This window comes from Falco biarmicus, chromosome 12, assembly GCF_023638135.1.
Source record: "Falco biarmicus isolate bFalBia1 chromosome 12, bFalBia1.pri, whole genome shotgun sequence".
NCBI classification, from domain to species: domain Eukaryota; kingdom Metazoa; phylum Chordata; class Aves; order Falconiformes; family Falconidae; genus Falco; species Falco biarmicus.
This window is the reverse complement of record NC_079299.1, coordinates 27,899,987-27,916,543: the sequence shown is the minus strand read 5'-3', so window position 1 is coordinate 27,916,543 and position 16,557 is coordinate 27,899,987. Positions and strand designations below refer to the sequence as shown.

The 16,557-nt window shown below is 41.8% G+C and overlaps 1 protein-coding gene across 6 annotated transcripts in view; it reads left to right on the top strand.

The window, feature by feature from the left end:
- Positions 1-2,430: 2,430 nt before the first annotated feature.
- Positions 2,431-16,557, top strand: part of PLCB4 (phospholipase C beta 4) — a 208,953-nt gene continuing 194,826 nt past the window's right edge. For 5 of the 6 annotated variants that reach the window (XM_056357317.1, XM_056357322.1, XM_056357319.1 and 2 more), the window contains exon 1: positions 2,432-2,848. The gene's annotated coding sequence lies outside the window, so the exon portion shown is untranslated. Of the gene's footprint in view, positions 2,849-16,557 lie in introns of all 6 variants that reach the window. The other variant, XM_056357323.1, reaches the window with a different exon arrangement.

Sequence of the window (16,557 nt, the reverse complement as noted above, 5' to 3'; positions counted from 1 at the left end):
TGCGTAAACAGAGCTGTACCACAATGAAACTTGGAATGTAGGAATTAATCTTGATGTGTGGGCCTGACCCTGCCACTTAGGCTGTGTGGGGAGTTTCAGACCCTACGTATGGCCCTATTTTCTATGACCTGAAATATCTTTTGATGTGAAGTCCACTTGCTGTTAAAACAGGCCTTGTCAATACCTCTAACTTTCTTGCAGAGCCATGGACCTGACAACTGTTCCTTTGATGACTGCCCTTCTTTCAATGAACAAGTCAGGTCAGAGAGCTGACATGGGAAAGGCTGTGAAAGAACAAAGAACAGCTCTCTCTAAAGAAACCATACTTCCATTAATTCTGAGGTGCCACCACTTCTCTGCATTTCATGCAGTTATTCAAACATTTCAAGTCCCTACGTTTTGCTAAAACTGTTTTAAAAACCACAATAATGAAAATAGGCCTGAATTTTACCCTGGAATAAAATCCCCTTGCACAGGCAGCCAACCATGACCTATTGTCACGTAGAAGCCATTTGCCGGGGGGAGGGGAAGGAGATAAGAAGTCATAGGAAAAGCCAGACAGTGTTATGGACCAGAGTAACAGTGTGCTTACAGCCACTGCAAGCTCTGGAGGCCTGAACACAAACCACACAGGGATTCCTAGGCAGAGTCCAATATTGTTTGCTAGTGAGTAAGCCATTATGCCTTGCTGGAATTAAAACACTTTTTATGAATACTTTTATAATAATTTTCTTAATTTACATGCAGCCCAATAGCAAAAAGAAAAAAAGAAAAGCAATGAAAAAGACATGGATCATGGAGCACTGCATTTGTGTACCCACAGATGTATCCATTTCATTCATTTAGAAACAAACACTTCTGGAACCACAAACAAAAAGCGCTTCGCTAGCCCCCCCCCGTCCATCTCACTTTAAAGCTGGTGCCCTCCATCTTTAATGGCTATAATTGCTGCTCCTATATCCTGTGTGTTAACTTGATCCCTCTAGCCCTGCCAGCGATACTGGCCTTCATCCAGCTCATGTGCCTCTCACACAGGTTCCTTTGTCATTTCCTTCCCACACCTCCTTGTGCATGATATGCACACCCTGAGCCTTAGCTGCAGCTTTGCTCTCCTTCATGTATTTCTAAAGACCTACCTCTACCACCATACCCATCAGGAATTTCTAATTGACTAGGCATAAGCAAATATGAACATCTGGTTAAAATAACACTTGCCTCAATTACAAAAACCCTTCAGTCTTTAGGTCTGCTGTGCTGACAGGCTGTCCCTGAAATCATGCGTCACCGTTGCTGTTGTTCTTGGTCACCCCTTTGCTTACTTCTCCATGGCAGCTCCGGGAGCACGGTGTTAGGCTCTTGAAGGCAGAATAATTTTTATCGCAACCTGGTATGGCACCTGGCACCAGAGGGTCTCATTCCAAGCTGTTTTTTTCCAGTTTATGGCATAGGATAACATGGTGTAAGCTCTGACCACTGCATTACCAAATCGTTTGTGGCAATGCAACACCCTTATTATGACTGTTTAAGCAAACCTATTATTTTCCTTCACTGCTTCTTCAGCTCACCCTAGATAAGACCTTCAGCTGTAGCTTGCTGCCTCTCCTCACTTCTGAGCACTGCCAGCAGCTCTCGGTGCCAGCGTCCCTTCAGGTGGTCAGGCTGCAGGCCCCAGGGGCCCAGACTCAGTAGCTCGCTAATGAAGTCCAAGACAGCTGCTTGTACCAGAAAAGGGATGGGGAACCTGCTTCTGCTGTGAAACTCAGCACTTTGTTTGTTTGGTTTTGTGGGTGTTTTATGTTTGTTTGCTTGACGGGAGGAGAACACCTCACAGAATCGCAAGGTGGGAAAACTGAGACAAGGCACACGACGCCAGCAGATAAAAGAGCGCAGGGGATGGCGCAGGGCGCCACAGGGGCCATCCCCAGCAGTGGGTTGTAGTCGGTCACAAGCTGTGAGGGGCCTGGCCAGGGAATATTCTGAGGGAATCCTGCGCTTCGGACCGCCTGCATACTTAGCTCAGCTTGCTTGCCCAGCACTGAGCCTCCTCTACAGCTCACAGCAAATAAACCTCGAGGTGTCCAACTGCAATTTTCAGTCACAAACTGCCAGAGCCGGGCAACCCTGCAGCAGCTTCTGGAACACCCCTTTTTCTCTTCAGCACGGTGTTTCCGCGTTGGAGCGAGCAGGCCTGGCGGGAGTCGGGCGCACGCGGGGGATCTCCTTCCCGCCCCTTCAGCCGCCCTTTCAGGAGGTGTAGCAAACACAAGGACGCCGGTGCGGGCATCCCCACAGGAGCGCCGCTCGCGCACCCCCGCGGTGCGCCTGAGTGTATGTGTGCATGCTGCGTGTTGCAGGGAGCGGGGTGCGGCGGGGCGGTGCAGGCGGAGCTCCGCGCCCGCGGCCCCGCCGCCCACTTGCCATGCGCTGCCCGCGGCCCTGCGCGCCGGCGGGAAGCGGGTGCCCGCGTCCGGCGGCGGGAAGCGGGTGCGGCGCGCGCGCCGCGGCCAGCCCGGCCCAGGCGGCGGCGGGGTTCCCCTTTCCCTGCCGCCTTTCGCCGCGCTGCGGGGGCTGAGGCGGGCGCGGCGGCGGCGCTGCCGGGGCGGGGGAGCAGGACGAGGAGGAGGAGGAGGGAAGGGAAGAGAAGAAGAGAAGGGAGGAGGGGAAGGAGGAGCCGTCGCCGCTGTGAGGCGGGCGGGTTGCACACATACACACGCACACACACAGAGGCATAGTGAGCGGAGGAGGAGGAGGAAGGAGGAGGTCGCCGCCTCGGCGGAGCCCCGGCACCCTGCGCAGCGCGGCGGGGCCGGCGGCGGCGCCCGCCCTGCCTCCCGCCCCGGCGGCTGAGGTAAGGCGGCGGTGAGGGGCTGCGCGCGTGGGGCGGCGGCGGCGCGCGCGGCGGCCGTTGGGGGCGACCGTTGGCCGGGGGCCGCCGAGCCTGTCAGCAGCATCGCGTCCTTCACGGCTAGCGGCTCTGCCCGTCTCTCCGCTCCGGGCCGTAACCTTGGGCTCCCCGCGCCGCCCGGGGCAGCCGCCCGGCGGCTCTGGCCTCGGCGCACCGGCCCGCAGCCTGAGGGGAGAGGGGGCGCCGGGCGGGCGCCTGTGGCTGTGGATACGTGTGTGGCATTTCGTGTATGTATATCGGTGTGCGTGTGAGTGTGTGAGTGACTGCCCGTGGAATTACTCCTCTCATTTTCACTGCCAGCTGCGCGGCTCGCTGTAGTTAGTGAGTGTATCCGGATTTTGTCAGTGCTGGGCGGTGTGACAAATGTTTCTGTGTAGTTAAGTATAACTTTTCTCTGGTGGGTTTTTTTTTCGGGTTTTTTTAACATTTTTTTTTCTTGGAGAAAGGAAATCTCATCTTTTGAAGATTTTTTTAATTATTATTTCTTGTTTGCTTTCAGATGTATTGAAAGGTCTTTCTGGCTAAAAGTGCTTGTGTTGTCTTTGTGTGTGGTTAACTTCTGCAAATGTTTTTAAATCACTTACTGGTAATTTTCAAAGCAAGGTGTGAAAAACCATTTTCCATGTTGCCAGAAAAGCTGTGCACAGTATTCGATGCGTGACTTTGAATTATTTGCAGTCAGACACCTGTTACTTAATCCTGTTTATCCTTTCCAGTTAGTTATCCAGCCTGGGTCGTTGTCTTATTTATTTTTTTTTTTAATATCTGAAAATAAACTACAAATATTGTTTCATGCTGATATCTAGTAGAAACCCAGGAATCTAATGCATCTTTGAGGTACATAATGTGTGTTTGTTAAGTAATGTTTTCTCAACTGGAGATGATTTTGGAAAGTTACAGAATAATCTTTATCTCTGGGGGAGTTTATATAATGTTAAAGTGTCCATGGGGGTGCATCTGTAAGAAAGGCAGGCAGTAGGGGCTATATGAAATCCAAGTTTTGCACAGTATAAACCTTCAGTAAAGCGTGCATCGTGTTCTCTTAATATGTAAATACTATTCAGGTTTTCCAAACTTCACTTGATGTTGCACCATGGAATTTTTAGTTTAATAATTGGAGTTAATGAGGTTCCTAGAGAAAAATGTCGCATTTCTGATTCCGCGAGAGGATGGAGCAGATTCTTTCATAACACGTTTGTCTTGATGGTTGTATTCTGTAGTTTACTTGAGCAGTTATAGCAAGCTAGTCATATTGCTTGCTTAAGATTATTTTCTCTAACTTGTGAAAGTGTAATGTCAACAGTATTTGCAAGGGTACGTAATATTGTTATGTAACACAAAATAATTATTGTTGTATAGAGCTGAGCAATTCTGTATTATACAGAGACAGTTTCTAAATGGGAGTTGAGAACAGATTTATTCCTTCTGCTACTGATAACTTTGTAGAGTAATTAAAAATAAATTACAGATTTCAGGGATGAGAATTATCTTCCACAATGTTAATACCGCTGTACCTTCAAATTTTGGTTTTGATTCATCTCTTGATGATATCACTAAAAAACAGGTAGTAATATGAAAGTCAAACCTCTGGTGAAAATGTAACTGCATGTAGCTGTCAAAATAAAATTTTAAGATCTGATTTGATTGCTGCATGTGGATACGTACTTGGTAGAGTAACAATGTCTTTTATTTTATAGGCATGCACCCACGCACTGGAGCTTTGTTCTAAAACAGTATTTTTCTGTCATGAATTTATGCATAACCTACACTCTCTGCTTTTCCTCAGCATGCAGGGAAGAAAGAACCTTAAGGGGAAAGAGAGAAAGACTGAAAAGGGGGAGGAGAGGGAATTCATATGAATTTCCCTTACTGGCAGAGGAAATAGCTCTTTGTTATATATCACCCCAAAATCACTGGTTGTGTTCTGCTTTCACAGTTTCTAAAATAATGGAGAGTTGTTTGGGCTTGATATATGTTGCTGACTTCTGTTGCAGACTTTGGCCATTTGTTGCAGTAATACCTGACTGTGATGATGAACTTGGGGCTATGCTGTGAGTCTTCAAGTGTTAGTTACAGCTTTGTAGAACTGATGGCTTTATTTTCACCAGGTTTACGTATACTGTATTGAAAACTTGCAGGGGTGTAATTTCCTTGCTTAATAAGATGACTGACTTTGTATTTCTTTTTCATTTTTTTTAGCTTGTCATTTTTTGTGTTCTGCTTGTGGTGTTCAGTCGTTTGCATTCCTTTGTGGTTTTAACAGCTCAATTGCTATTCCTTCCTGTTCATAACTTGCTGAAGACTGAAGCCTGAAACTGTTGTTTTAATATTTTCCTTAAAATTGAATTAATCCCTCTTCCAGGGGAAAGGGAGAAAGGGACAGAAGAATACTTACCAGAATTTTAAAAATGAGAGCAAAAACTTAAAGCAGGCATCTTACCTAAGAGAGGCGAGTTATGAAAATCGATACCTCATCGATTTTGGAGAAGGCTGGTTTCCTGTGTGGTTTCAACCATCTGTCCCATTAGATTTGGGGAATTGTTGTAAATTAGTTTAGAAGTGAAATTTTCCAAATCATAAAATCTCTGGTTGGCTGTTACTGGAAATCATTATTAAAGGTTGCATAAGCATTATTTGCAGGATGGCTAATCAGTAGCATGGGCTTAGTTCCATTCTCTAATAAATAGATGCATTGTGCTACTGCAGAAATTGCAAAACGGATGGCTTGAGTTCAGTTACCAATTTTGCAAGATATGTAATATATCCAGTTTTGGGAAGAGTCTTTGGTGTCTGCAGAACTTGCACATACTGGAGATGTTTATGACCCACACTGTTAATGCTTCAGAAGTTTTTGATTATACTGTTGAGGACATCTTAATCTTATCAAAGATGCATGCATAACACTTAAGACATCAAAATTATCTAAGTGCATGCACCAAAGGCGCAGATATTTTATTTGGTGGGATTCTGAGAGCAGGCTTTACGGTTCTCTTGCTCCTGCAGGAAAAGTGTGTGCTGGCTTGACTTTGTTGTGTGATTTTTGGACTTGTGTTTCCAAAGATCTGACCTGTAGAGTGTTTGAATATATGGGGTGGCAATGGTGTAAATACTAAAAATACTGTGCTTTGACATTAACCAGCCGCCTTGTCTTATTTTCTCGCCTTGTGACCACTAAGCTATGAAAATCTGTCTTGTTAGTCCTCACCCATTTTCTTATGGTGGTGGTTTCTGGAAGTTTTGTAAATACGCATAAAGAAGCTTGTGAAACTGCGGAAGACAGATTCCCAGCCATTCTGGAATTAATTAATTAATTATGCCTAGTAGTAACTTCTGTATTATAGGAAGACATGTTGATATATCCAAGTGCCTGAAATAGGGTGCCACAATATGGAAAAGAGTATCAGAACAGCCCTTTTGCAGCTGTCTTCATAGAGCTAATGCTGGGACTCTGTAGTTTTCAGGGCAGGATGCCCCCGAGCGGCTCATGTGAGGCACAGAAATAGATGGTACAGCACAATTGTGGCTCTAGAGGTTCCTCTCCAGCAGACTTCTGGATGATGAGTTGTTGATTTTTCCCTGGTTGTCACTGTTGGGGTCTTGGAAGAAAAACAATGCTTACATCCCCTCCTTTTGAAGACCTACATTGGCTTATATAAGGTAGTGAAGTGCTATGGTTTCTTTTGTCGGTTTGGCTGCACAAGTCATTCTAAGTATCATTCACTGAATGAAGAACTCATTAAAGCTGTAGCTGTGCAACAGCAAAAGAATCTGGATTTTTGGAGAAGAGTGAAACAAAACACACTCCTCCTTTCTACTGAAGAGCCCAGCCCTTGGGCAGACTGCTACAAAGTCATACTGTCCTGTTTGCCTTGGCATGGATAAATCGTATTTGGGAATGGTTGTAATGTTTTATTTTACCTTTGGAGTTCTAAGAAGCACCAGTTATTCTTTCTGTGGGAGGGAACCTGTTCCTGGGAAGCAGTGCAGGTGCCACTGAAAGGTTAGAGTGCCTTGATGTAGTGTATGCTTGTGAAAAGGGAGAACTACAAGGTCTCCAGCTTCTAAGGACACTTGCCTTTTTCATGGTTCAGATTTCTCTGGCAGATGGGACTATTACTTTGATCTCTGTGGCTTCCCATTCTTTTCTGTTGCCAGTTACTGGCGTTGAGCTCAGTCTTGATCCTTTCCCACCAATGGCTGTGGGACAGATGGCATAGATCGTGAAGACCATAGATAAAGCATGGAGAAATCCTGCTTGTCATCCCCTGTATAATGACCAACTTGTTTAATGAGTAGGTCAATCTGTAACCTGACTTTCTGCAATTGAAGCATGCTATTTAATGCTATGCCATAACTAGTAAGTGCTCCTAGTTCCTGATGTTGTGTGTCTCATCTTTCTTTTTACAATAGCAAGCGATCAAAACTGAAGTAGGTGATTGACAACTGTCATACATCTGAAGTTAGGGCCCTGCTTTCCATTTCATGTAGAAGCTATTATCATACCACCATGAAGCCCTACACTTGGGCAGTTAAGGGTCACTTGCTTGACCTTTTCTCAAAATCATAGCTTATTTCTTTAACTATTAGCAATAACTGGGAGCTTTAGGCAAATGAGGTGAGATAGTCTGTTTGGAATGTGGTCTGTTATAAGGTCTGTGGAGTTCTTGAAATTGGTATCACTGAAGTAACGTCACACCTCTGCTCTCTTCTTTCTGAAGAAGCTAGCTCTATTCAGTTGACTTTGAGGCTCTCAAATTGTAACTGTGAGCTAACCTTGCAGTTGGTAATTTCAGAAGACCGTGAGACTATGTGTAACTATAGATTAATCTGAATGCTAGTTTCAAGAGTGATTGTTCAGATTGATCGTTTACTTGAAAACTGTTCATCTAGGCTTGATGTTTGTATTCTGTTTTTATGTGGAATACCATCTGAAAATATGAAGAGAGAAAAAAATCTAGAGATGTCATCCATGTATCAGATAGTTACATGAAAGCATTTTGTATCTGCAGTTGGTCTAGCAGTATGCCACCTGAGAGAGACTAATATACTCAACTTCAGAAATGTTTGGGTGCACTTTGGTAAGGAGGAAATGGGTATGAAAAAGGTATTGAAGAGCAGGCTATTTATTCTTGAAGTTATGGATAGAATTCCTTTTATAACAATTTCTATATTCAACTTGAGCACACACGCTCCTGCAGACTGGAAGCAATCAGTCAGGAGGTTAGTGACTAATAAAGGGGGCAAAAAGAGTAAAGACTTGAAAGGTTAATAAGCGTCTCTTGGATTCCAGTGATGTAGAGTCTCCATGATCCTGTGAACGGTGTGATGCTGTGGAAAATAACAAGTAGTAAGGAAGTTCTATGAGATGTAAGCTGTGGTTTTGAACAAGATAGGTTGGATGAAAGAGCTTCTCATAACAAAATGGTAATCTTTCCTACTTGATCTTTTAGGGTGTTCCAAAACACTATGGGGTTTTCTGTTCCCATTTTCCTCCTTGAAAATATTTTTCTCATGCCTGAAATTGCTATGTCTCTCACGTTTTCTTTCTGGCTTTCCTTCCTAAGCTTGTGGAGGTTCGTTATTGATGTTGTATGTGCTATACTTGTTGCATATATGGATCTTCTCTCGGCTCTTCTTAGCTGAGGCTGTGTTCTGGATCTAGGATGCTTGCCTTTATCTCTAGACATCTGTACTTCTGCTGCAGCTGCTAAAAGGAAACATAGGGAGGAAAGGAACTGACAGCTGTAGTGAGGGCCTGTTTGTTTTGAGATACACAAATTAGGATAAAAGTTCTTTAAAAAAAACAAAACCACCCAAAAAACTGTGAATATTGATACTTTCTTGTAAGTTGCATTTTCTTATGTACACATGATAAGGATGCATTAATTATTACAGAATTCCTCTCAAGAGAGTGGGTGGAAATGGAGGATGAATGCCTCATTGGGAAGTAGGAAATAAGGACAGGGAGTGGTTACTCTGGCTAGGCTAACATAGTCTATTGAACCAAAGAGAATTGGTATAATTTTTTCTATGCAGGACCCTGATCAGGGAAGGAAAAGCATTTTTGAAGAAGGAAGGGGAGAGATGGGGTGAGAGGCTGATGAATTTCTGGTAGGTTAGTTTGCAAAGATGACAGTGAAGCATAACCATTAAAGGAGAGGCTGGTTGGCATGGTGTGGTGATGAGATGTACTCTATTGCTCCTAAACCTTGACTGCAAGGCAGCTGTTGGATGATTATTTTTTTTTTGCCTCCTCCTAGTTCTTGGGGATTAGTGCAGATTAAGTGGGTGCTCTGGTGGATTTGGAGAGCTGTACTGCATGTCTGACATCAGGAAAGAATAGACTGAGTAATTATTGCTTTCTGGTCTTTCAGTCTGTGTTATTTGTGTACCGGTTCCCTAGCAAAATATGCTTAGGAATAATTGTCATACATTAAATGACAAGGGAAGATGGAATGTGATTGCAGGTATATCAGAGCAGATTGCAAATTAGGTGCTGCAGTCTGACATAAGAGCTGTTAGTTGCAGGTTATGTGAATACTTTGGCATCACTGCTGAGCTTGTGATTTTCACATTGGAAATCTCCTGTATTCTTGTATGCTGCAGGTGCAGGGGAGCTCTTGGAAATTCCCCTCAGTGTGTCTGCCATCCCTCACATGATATGCTTATCTGCTTTGATTGGTGAATTCCCATGCTGAAGCAGAAGGTGGGGGTTTCTGGGGGCAGTGGGAAGAGGAGGGGAGAGATGTGACGTGGGAGAATAATTGAGGGCTCAAATAGGGCAGCCTGAGTGGGGAGAAGATTCAGCTGCTGCTTGTTGTCCTGGGGGGGGGGGGGGGGGGGGGGGGGGCGGGGCGGGGGGCGGATACCATATTCTACCAGGCATAGAAGCTGGGTCTGTGAGACCCTGGTAGGCTCTTCTGTAAGGCTAGGAGACGTAGCCCCTAAATAATACATTTATATTTACCCTGGGGAAGGACTGTTGGTCCTGTAATCTACCTGCTGCAGCTGAATGGATACAGTGATTATATTTTTTTTAACACACATGCCCAGCCACACCCCCCTACCCAAATCAAATCTGGTAATATCTAGCAGAGTCTGGCTGGGTTTTTTTGCTGAGACTTTGGTTTTTGGCTGTGACATACATAGTGGGTTTTGTTAACCTGTGACTGTAGCAGATGTCTAGGAAGAGAAATAACTTCTGGGAAGACCTTGGCCCAGGTCCGAACGAAACAGGCAGACCCTTGTCTACTTGGATGCATCCTAGAGCATTATGTAGGCTTGGCCCTGCATGCTTCCCCTCCCCGCCCCTTCCCAAACTGAGAAAGTACTGGAATTGGCATATATGCCTAGCCTGGCCAACAGGTATTGATAAAATAGTCTCCTTTGAGATATCCTAATGAGAGCATAAGGTTAACTAGGAAAAGTCATATAATAATAGTTTGTAGCTGTGTGCCGTTTCGTGTGTGTCTTGGTACAAGAAAATGTGTTATAGTTAAATTAGTCTTTGCATCAGGTAATGAGGTGCTTGCACTGCTTTTATAAGAGTGGTTGCCATGTCTGCCTGTGTTGAATTAGTGAAGACTGACACCTTGGAAGGAGCATATGGTACTTAACTGGACTTCCCCCAAGGAAAGTTAAAGTTGGTGTAGTACTGGTGAACTTGGTAACCTCTGTTGGTACTTTTGTGAATCAAGGTATGGTTCACATGCATGGGAGAGAGTACCCTAAATGTGTCTCTTTCAGCCTTAGCTGTTAATCACCTTTGCACTGCAAAAGACAGCTGATGGTCATTTAGTTTTCTGGATTGAACTGGTAGTAAGGATGTACACATGGTTAGGTGGACAGGAAAAGGAAACAGCAGTATTAGTCTTCTGCATTTTGCATTTATCTCTGGAGAGCTGTGTTATCATTACTGTGGAGAAATGTTGATGGTTTTTCCTATTGCATGTTTTTGGTTGATGGGTATCAAAGGTATAAATCTTAATTTTTGCTAGTCTGGTTGAGTTCATTTAGAAGAGTTCTTACTAATGAAGTTGGAACTGCAGAATTGTGGTCCGTGTGTGGACAGAGGATTCACAGCTCACTTAAACCTTTATCTGGTTGTCCAGATGGCATAAAAACTTAAATCACCATTTCTATGTTGCATCTTCATTTTCAGTGCTGATTCTGTCATGGAATTGCAGCCTCAAAAAAGAAAAAAAAAAAAAGTTGTTTTTTGGCTATGGTGAGAGTCTACCAGTTGTTTTATTCAGGCTTGGTTTCTTAGTTTGGGGATGGAGTTGTTTTTAAAGGTAAATAAATGGTACTCTCCAAGTTTTGTGCAGATCCCGGCATGTTAGTTTCTAAAAGCTTTCCCGTGGTAAACTAAAAAGCCTTGTGTAGCCTAAATGCATTTCCAGATGTGGGGAAATGAAAAGTATATGTTTGCAGTAATTCTTTTCTATAAAAACACATATATCTATTTTGTAAATGCTTCTTATATTTTAAAACATGAGGTGAAAGCAATACATGAGTTACTCTGAATTGGTATGAAGTAGGCTACTTCAAAATAAAAAGTGAGCTTTATTGCTGGAGATATTTTTTTTTAATATAATGATCTTTGTGATATTTCAGTTTTCAAAATTAAACCAACTGAATCAATCTGTCAAGAAATACATGCTCTGATTATATATCTTTGACTTAGTTATGCTCAGTTAAATAAACAGTTCCCTGTAATCTTCACTGATCTCATCCTGGTTTCATTTCTAATTTATCCTTGAAAAGACACTGCTCACCCTAATTTAGTATAACCACCTCCCCTCCCCACAGTAGAAGGGGACTGAAGATGAATATCGTGAAAACAAAGATATAATTGTAGCTCTTGGATGTTAGATATGTTAAAAACATTCGTTGAATTGATCTGAAATTATGTGGAAAGATATATAGGTAATTTCGAATCATCAAATGATTGATAACATGTTTTCCATGATTCAGGTGCTGAGCAATGTGGCAATTTAAGGCTTTTGAAAACTGGAGAACAGATTTTGAAATCAGAGGTAGAAATGGCAGAGGGAATTACATTGCTGGGTTAACCGTTACAGTTTTAAGAAGTTGGCGGCATCCAACCGTAATTTAGTGTCAGGATGTTTGATGTGTATTTTCTTGTAATTTTCATTCTCTCTTTTTTTTTTAATGGAATTGTTTTCTGTAAAGAAAACAATCTTAGTATAACAAAATATGAGAGATTTTTCAAGTCATGTAAAATTACATTAGACTTTTTGTGGGCTTAGTTTTTGATTAATTTTTTTCTGTTCCCTTAATAAAAGCTGATGATGTCTTACCGATTAACCCCTACTTTTAGCAGCATTTAAATACTCTTGAAGACCTTCATGAGTGATTTGAAATTTTAACCAAAACTTGGATCATGAAGGTGTTGCTTCGCCTGGTTCATCTAAAAGATCTATAGAAGTGTTTTTTCAAAGCATTGGAGGTAGTAATTATCAGAGTAAGGTGTCAGTTCTGTTAAGAGATATAAATCTGTATACCTAACAGTTGTGAAATTGTAGACCTATAGTATTTGTTAGGTGAGGTACATCTCTTCCTTAATAAGTAATTGCAAAAGTAATTTAAATGATAATTGTTTTTCTGGTAATACTGCTTAATTTCATAAACCATTACATGGAATCCCTGAGTTACTAAGAAGCCTACTCATCACTTCAATTTAAAAAGCAGGTGCTTCTGTATACATGAAGTACAAATAAATTTCTAGCTGTCCTTTTTTTTTCTCCCTCAGAAGTTGGAGATAAGATAAAACTTCTGTTTTAATTCATGTAAAGAAATTCTTACTTAAAGATGACTGAAAGTGGGTGATTTTTTTTTTCCTGGCACCTCTTCATGCTATCATCACATCAGTTTTAGAAACTGAATAATATTGTCTTAAAGGCCTTGGTAGGGCATAGTTTACTTAGCTGAGTGGTCTTCAGCTGGTAATTAGCACATCTCTTCATAAATGTAACAATTTCAACAAAAGTTGGCTCTTCATCTACAGGAATGTCTATTGACAAGGTATGGGTGTTACAAGCATGTAATAGTCAATTTGAGCTTTGTATTCAACTTGGAATTGCTTTGTGCCTCATCTATGGTGCCTTTTGGAAGGTAGTTGCAATTTATCTGTTCTCTCTTAATGTAATACTATTGTGACTGGGTTTATGCATCTGCAGTTTTTTCAAGGAAGATTCATAGGCCAAAATTGTTTGTGTCTGCTTACTGGTCTATTCCTTTCATTGTCAAAAGGGAAAATAATAATAGAAAAAATTAATGTGTGAGCAGTACATTACTGGAGATGTGACTTGTTCTGCTCTCAGTGCAGCTCATTCTGAGCAAAGCCTGTGAGATGGTGTTTTTTGAAGAACTGGTGAGAAGCAAGGTATAATAAACTTTACTGTTTACTTCCCTCTTGCATCATTCATTCTTGTTTGTGCTTGATATGATAAATAGCTTATGAGTAGCTCTGTGCTGCTAGTGTGGGTTTCCTATTTGGGCCATGTTTTGGCCTTGGAAAAGTTAGAGCAAGTCACTTACTATTTTCCTTCAGGAAGAGACAGGGATTGGAGGGGGCAGTTATTCTGATAGATAACTGAATAGCTTCTTTGTTATTGTTTGTTCTGGTTTTATTTTTTGTGGTTGTTTTTTATTTGTTGGGTTTTTTTTGTTTTTTTGTTTTTTTAAGTTTTGAAATTTGACCTGACAAAGGAAAGGTAATGAGAATCTAAATAGTGTCAGGAGTTACTTGGTGGAGGGTATGCCATCTATGAGAAATAAAACTGACGTGAGTACAGCACGCTGCCACTGTGCAAACCATGCCTTTCAGAGCTTGAGACATGATTAAATAGATCTGTAGGTTTTGCAGGTGAAATACAGTTTTGAAGCCATATGAAATATTTGGCAGTATCCTGTTGGCTATGCATTCAATGGGGCTCCGGTTATTCCTTCCAAAGTGAAGTATATATCCACAAGCTGTCTCAAGATGCAAATGCTTCTGACTGTAGCACTAGGCTGACATGTACTTGCTAAAAATGTTCTTTTTCAGAAAAAAAACAGCCCCCTGGTTTGTGAGATCAGATGTTAGACTGCACTTTTGTGGGATGGAGAGAAATTGCTGGAATTGTAGATGACTATTGAGGCTGATATAATTACTTCAAAATTAATTTTTATCTCAAGTTTCAGCAGTGCAGGGAGTGGCTGTTGGGACCCATTTGATCCTGTAGTTAGGTGTGGTAGTATTGGGTTAAGAGCATGTAACCTTTTACAATGCAGGAGGGATGGGTGCCCAGCCTGAAAGCTTTCTTTGCTTTTTGGTATCAATTTGGCAATTCCACCTTCTAGCCCCGTTCCCCCTCCGCGTATGTTTTGGGCATAGGCATATCTGGCTGTAGTAGACTTTTAAAATGAGATTTCTTTGTTCTAAACCCTGACGAGTTAAATACAGCAAGACACCGCCCCCCTACCTCCCTGTTCTGATTATGGGATTTTTTTTGATACTTACCTTGAATGTCAGATACCTGTCTTTCAATACCCATCTTAAATAATGCCTGACATGAAGGCTCGTTGTCTTGTGAACAGTGAGATACACAACAGCCTTCAGCAGTGCACATCAGAACAATGTGCATACTTCTAGCTTAGCCTTTAAAGTATGCGCTGAAGTACAGCACAATGTAAATGTCAATTCAGGAATGTTAGGTAGGTTTGGTATGATCCCTTAAGGATTCTTTCTTCATGTCCTAAATTGCAAGGTTTCTGGGGCAGGAACTATCCTTGCATTATTTATTTTATGGCATTTATTACAATGCAGCCTGTTTTGTTGTTTGTTTTTTTTTTATCTGATTGCTGCCCATTTGCTGGAACTTCAGATGAGAGAATACACTGCAACACAGCGGTTTTAATTAGAATATAGATATACAGTGCTTTTATGCAAGTTAAAAAGAAATGACATCTATGTTGTTCATTCAACATGCTGCAGTGTCTGAAGATATAAAGCAGCTTTCAGATTTTTTTTTTTTTTATATTGCAGTAGTTGAGACCTTTCTTAGTGTGGTAAGAAGACTTTACCGAAGCTTGCAGCGTATATCTTAGTAATGGAATTCTGGTAAATTACTTCTCGCCCTTGACTTGTGAATCAAAACGTAGCAAATCAGGGGCACGGACATACCATACTAGAACGAACTCCCAGGAGTGCAGCTTAATGTATGGAGCAAGGCATTGCTCATACTGCTTAGATTGACGTGTCATGCAGTATTAGAGGCTATTGTCTTTAATACCTTTGTTAAGGAACAGATCCAGTTTTGATTTATAGTCCAGCAGTAGCAAAGGTTCATTCTTTTCAGGTTTAAAAGTACAGTATGACACAGGATATTTACCAAACAGTGTTTTTGCATATAATCTTTTGACACCAGTCTTCCAGCAAAAATGTAAATGCGCTTCGTAGTGTTATTTCTAGGTATGAGGATTCCCTGTGTAAACCTTTAAGTCAGAGCATAACTCAGGAGTGTCTCCTCCATTTTTTTTGGTTTGTTTTTTTTTTGGCAACTGTATGGAGATAGTCTGAATCAGCAAAGCTTGCTTAAAGGGACGCTCTCAGTCAAAACCTGTACTGAACTGAAGTAGCTGCAGACATCAGGCCTACTGCTGAACATCCCTGTCAGTTTTAAAACAAATTTGTGTGTTGTGCTGTTTGTTTCCACCTTTCTTATATTTTTGTATATTTATATATATTGCCTTATATAAAGGGAACAAAGAAGAAACCCTGAATAAGCTCGACTGCACAGTTTGATGAGAAAGGAAATAGAAGAGACTGGGTAGAAACTGCAGTCTAATAAGCATAGATCTAGAAAGATGCTTCAGCTATGCTAAAAATTATTTGACACTTTGCAATCTTAGAACACTCAGTGATCTAATAGTTGTTCTGGAATCGTTTTTTTAGGTGTTGTACATACTTGTTAAAACTGCTCCTTCCCCCAAAGAATTTGTAACACCAGCAAAGGAGGAGCCTAGAGCTGAACACAATTTTTAGTCTATAGGCAACAGAATGTAAGTGTGAAACAGTTCTAATTAATGTGATAAAAGATCAGCCTAAAAATACAAGCTGCATCTTTGAATAGTTTTCAGTCAGGTGGGACTTCAAAGTTACTGACTTCCCTTGGAAGCGTGCATTTTCACAACCTAGCACAGACTAGTACTGGCTACCATCAGAAGAGATTTGCTCTAATAAAGCCTGCAGCATCAGGCCCAGGATGTTTGCACAGCATGGCTCTGTAAACCTCAGTGCAGATGTGTAATGCTTTGATCTGTTTACTGGACAAATAAAAAAACTAAACCAATGTCTCCCATTTTTTCTTGGGGAGAAACTAGTGGACAGGAAGTCTGGCTCGCCATATCAGATTTTGCCCTAAGAAATTGCATCAGTTCTAAAAAAGAGGCATTGTACTTGCAGCTTAATGTTTCAACTCAGTGTCAAAACGTTATGTCAGAATAATGCAAACCAGTAATGCAAATGATTTTCTTGGGTGGATTTCAACTCCTGTGCTAGTATCTGGTAAAATATATTTACTTTCTTGCATGGAAACATCGTGCTATTTCTGTCACAATAACGCCACTTTCAGCTAGCTGGTTGC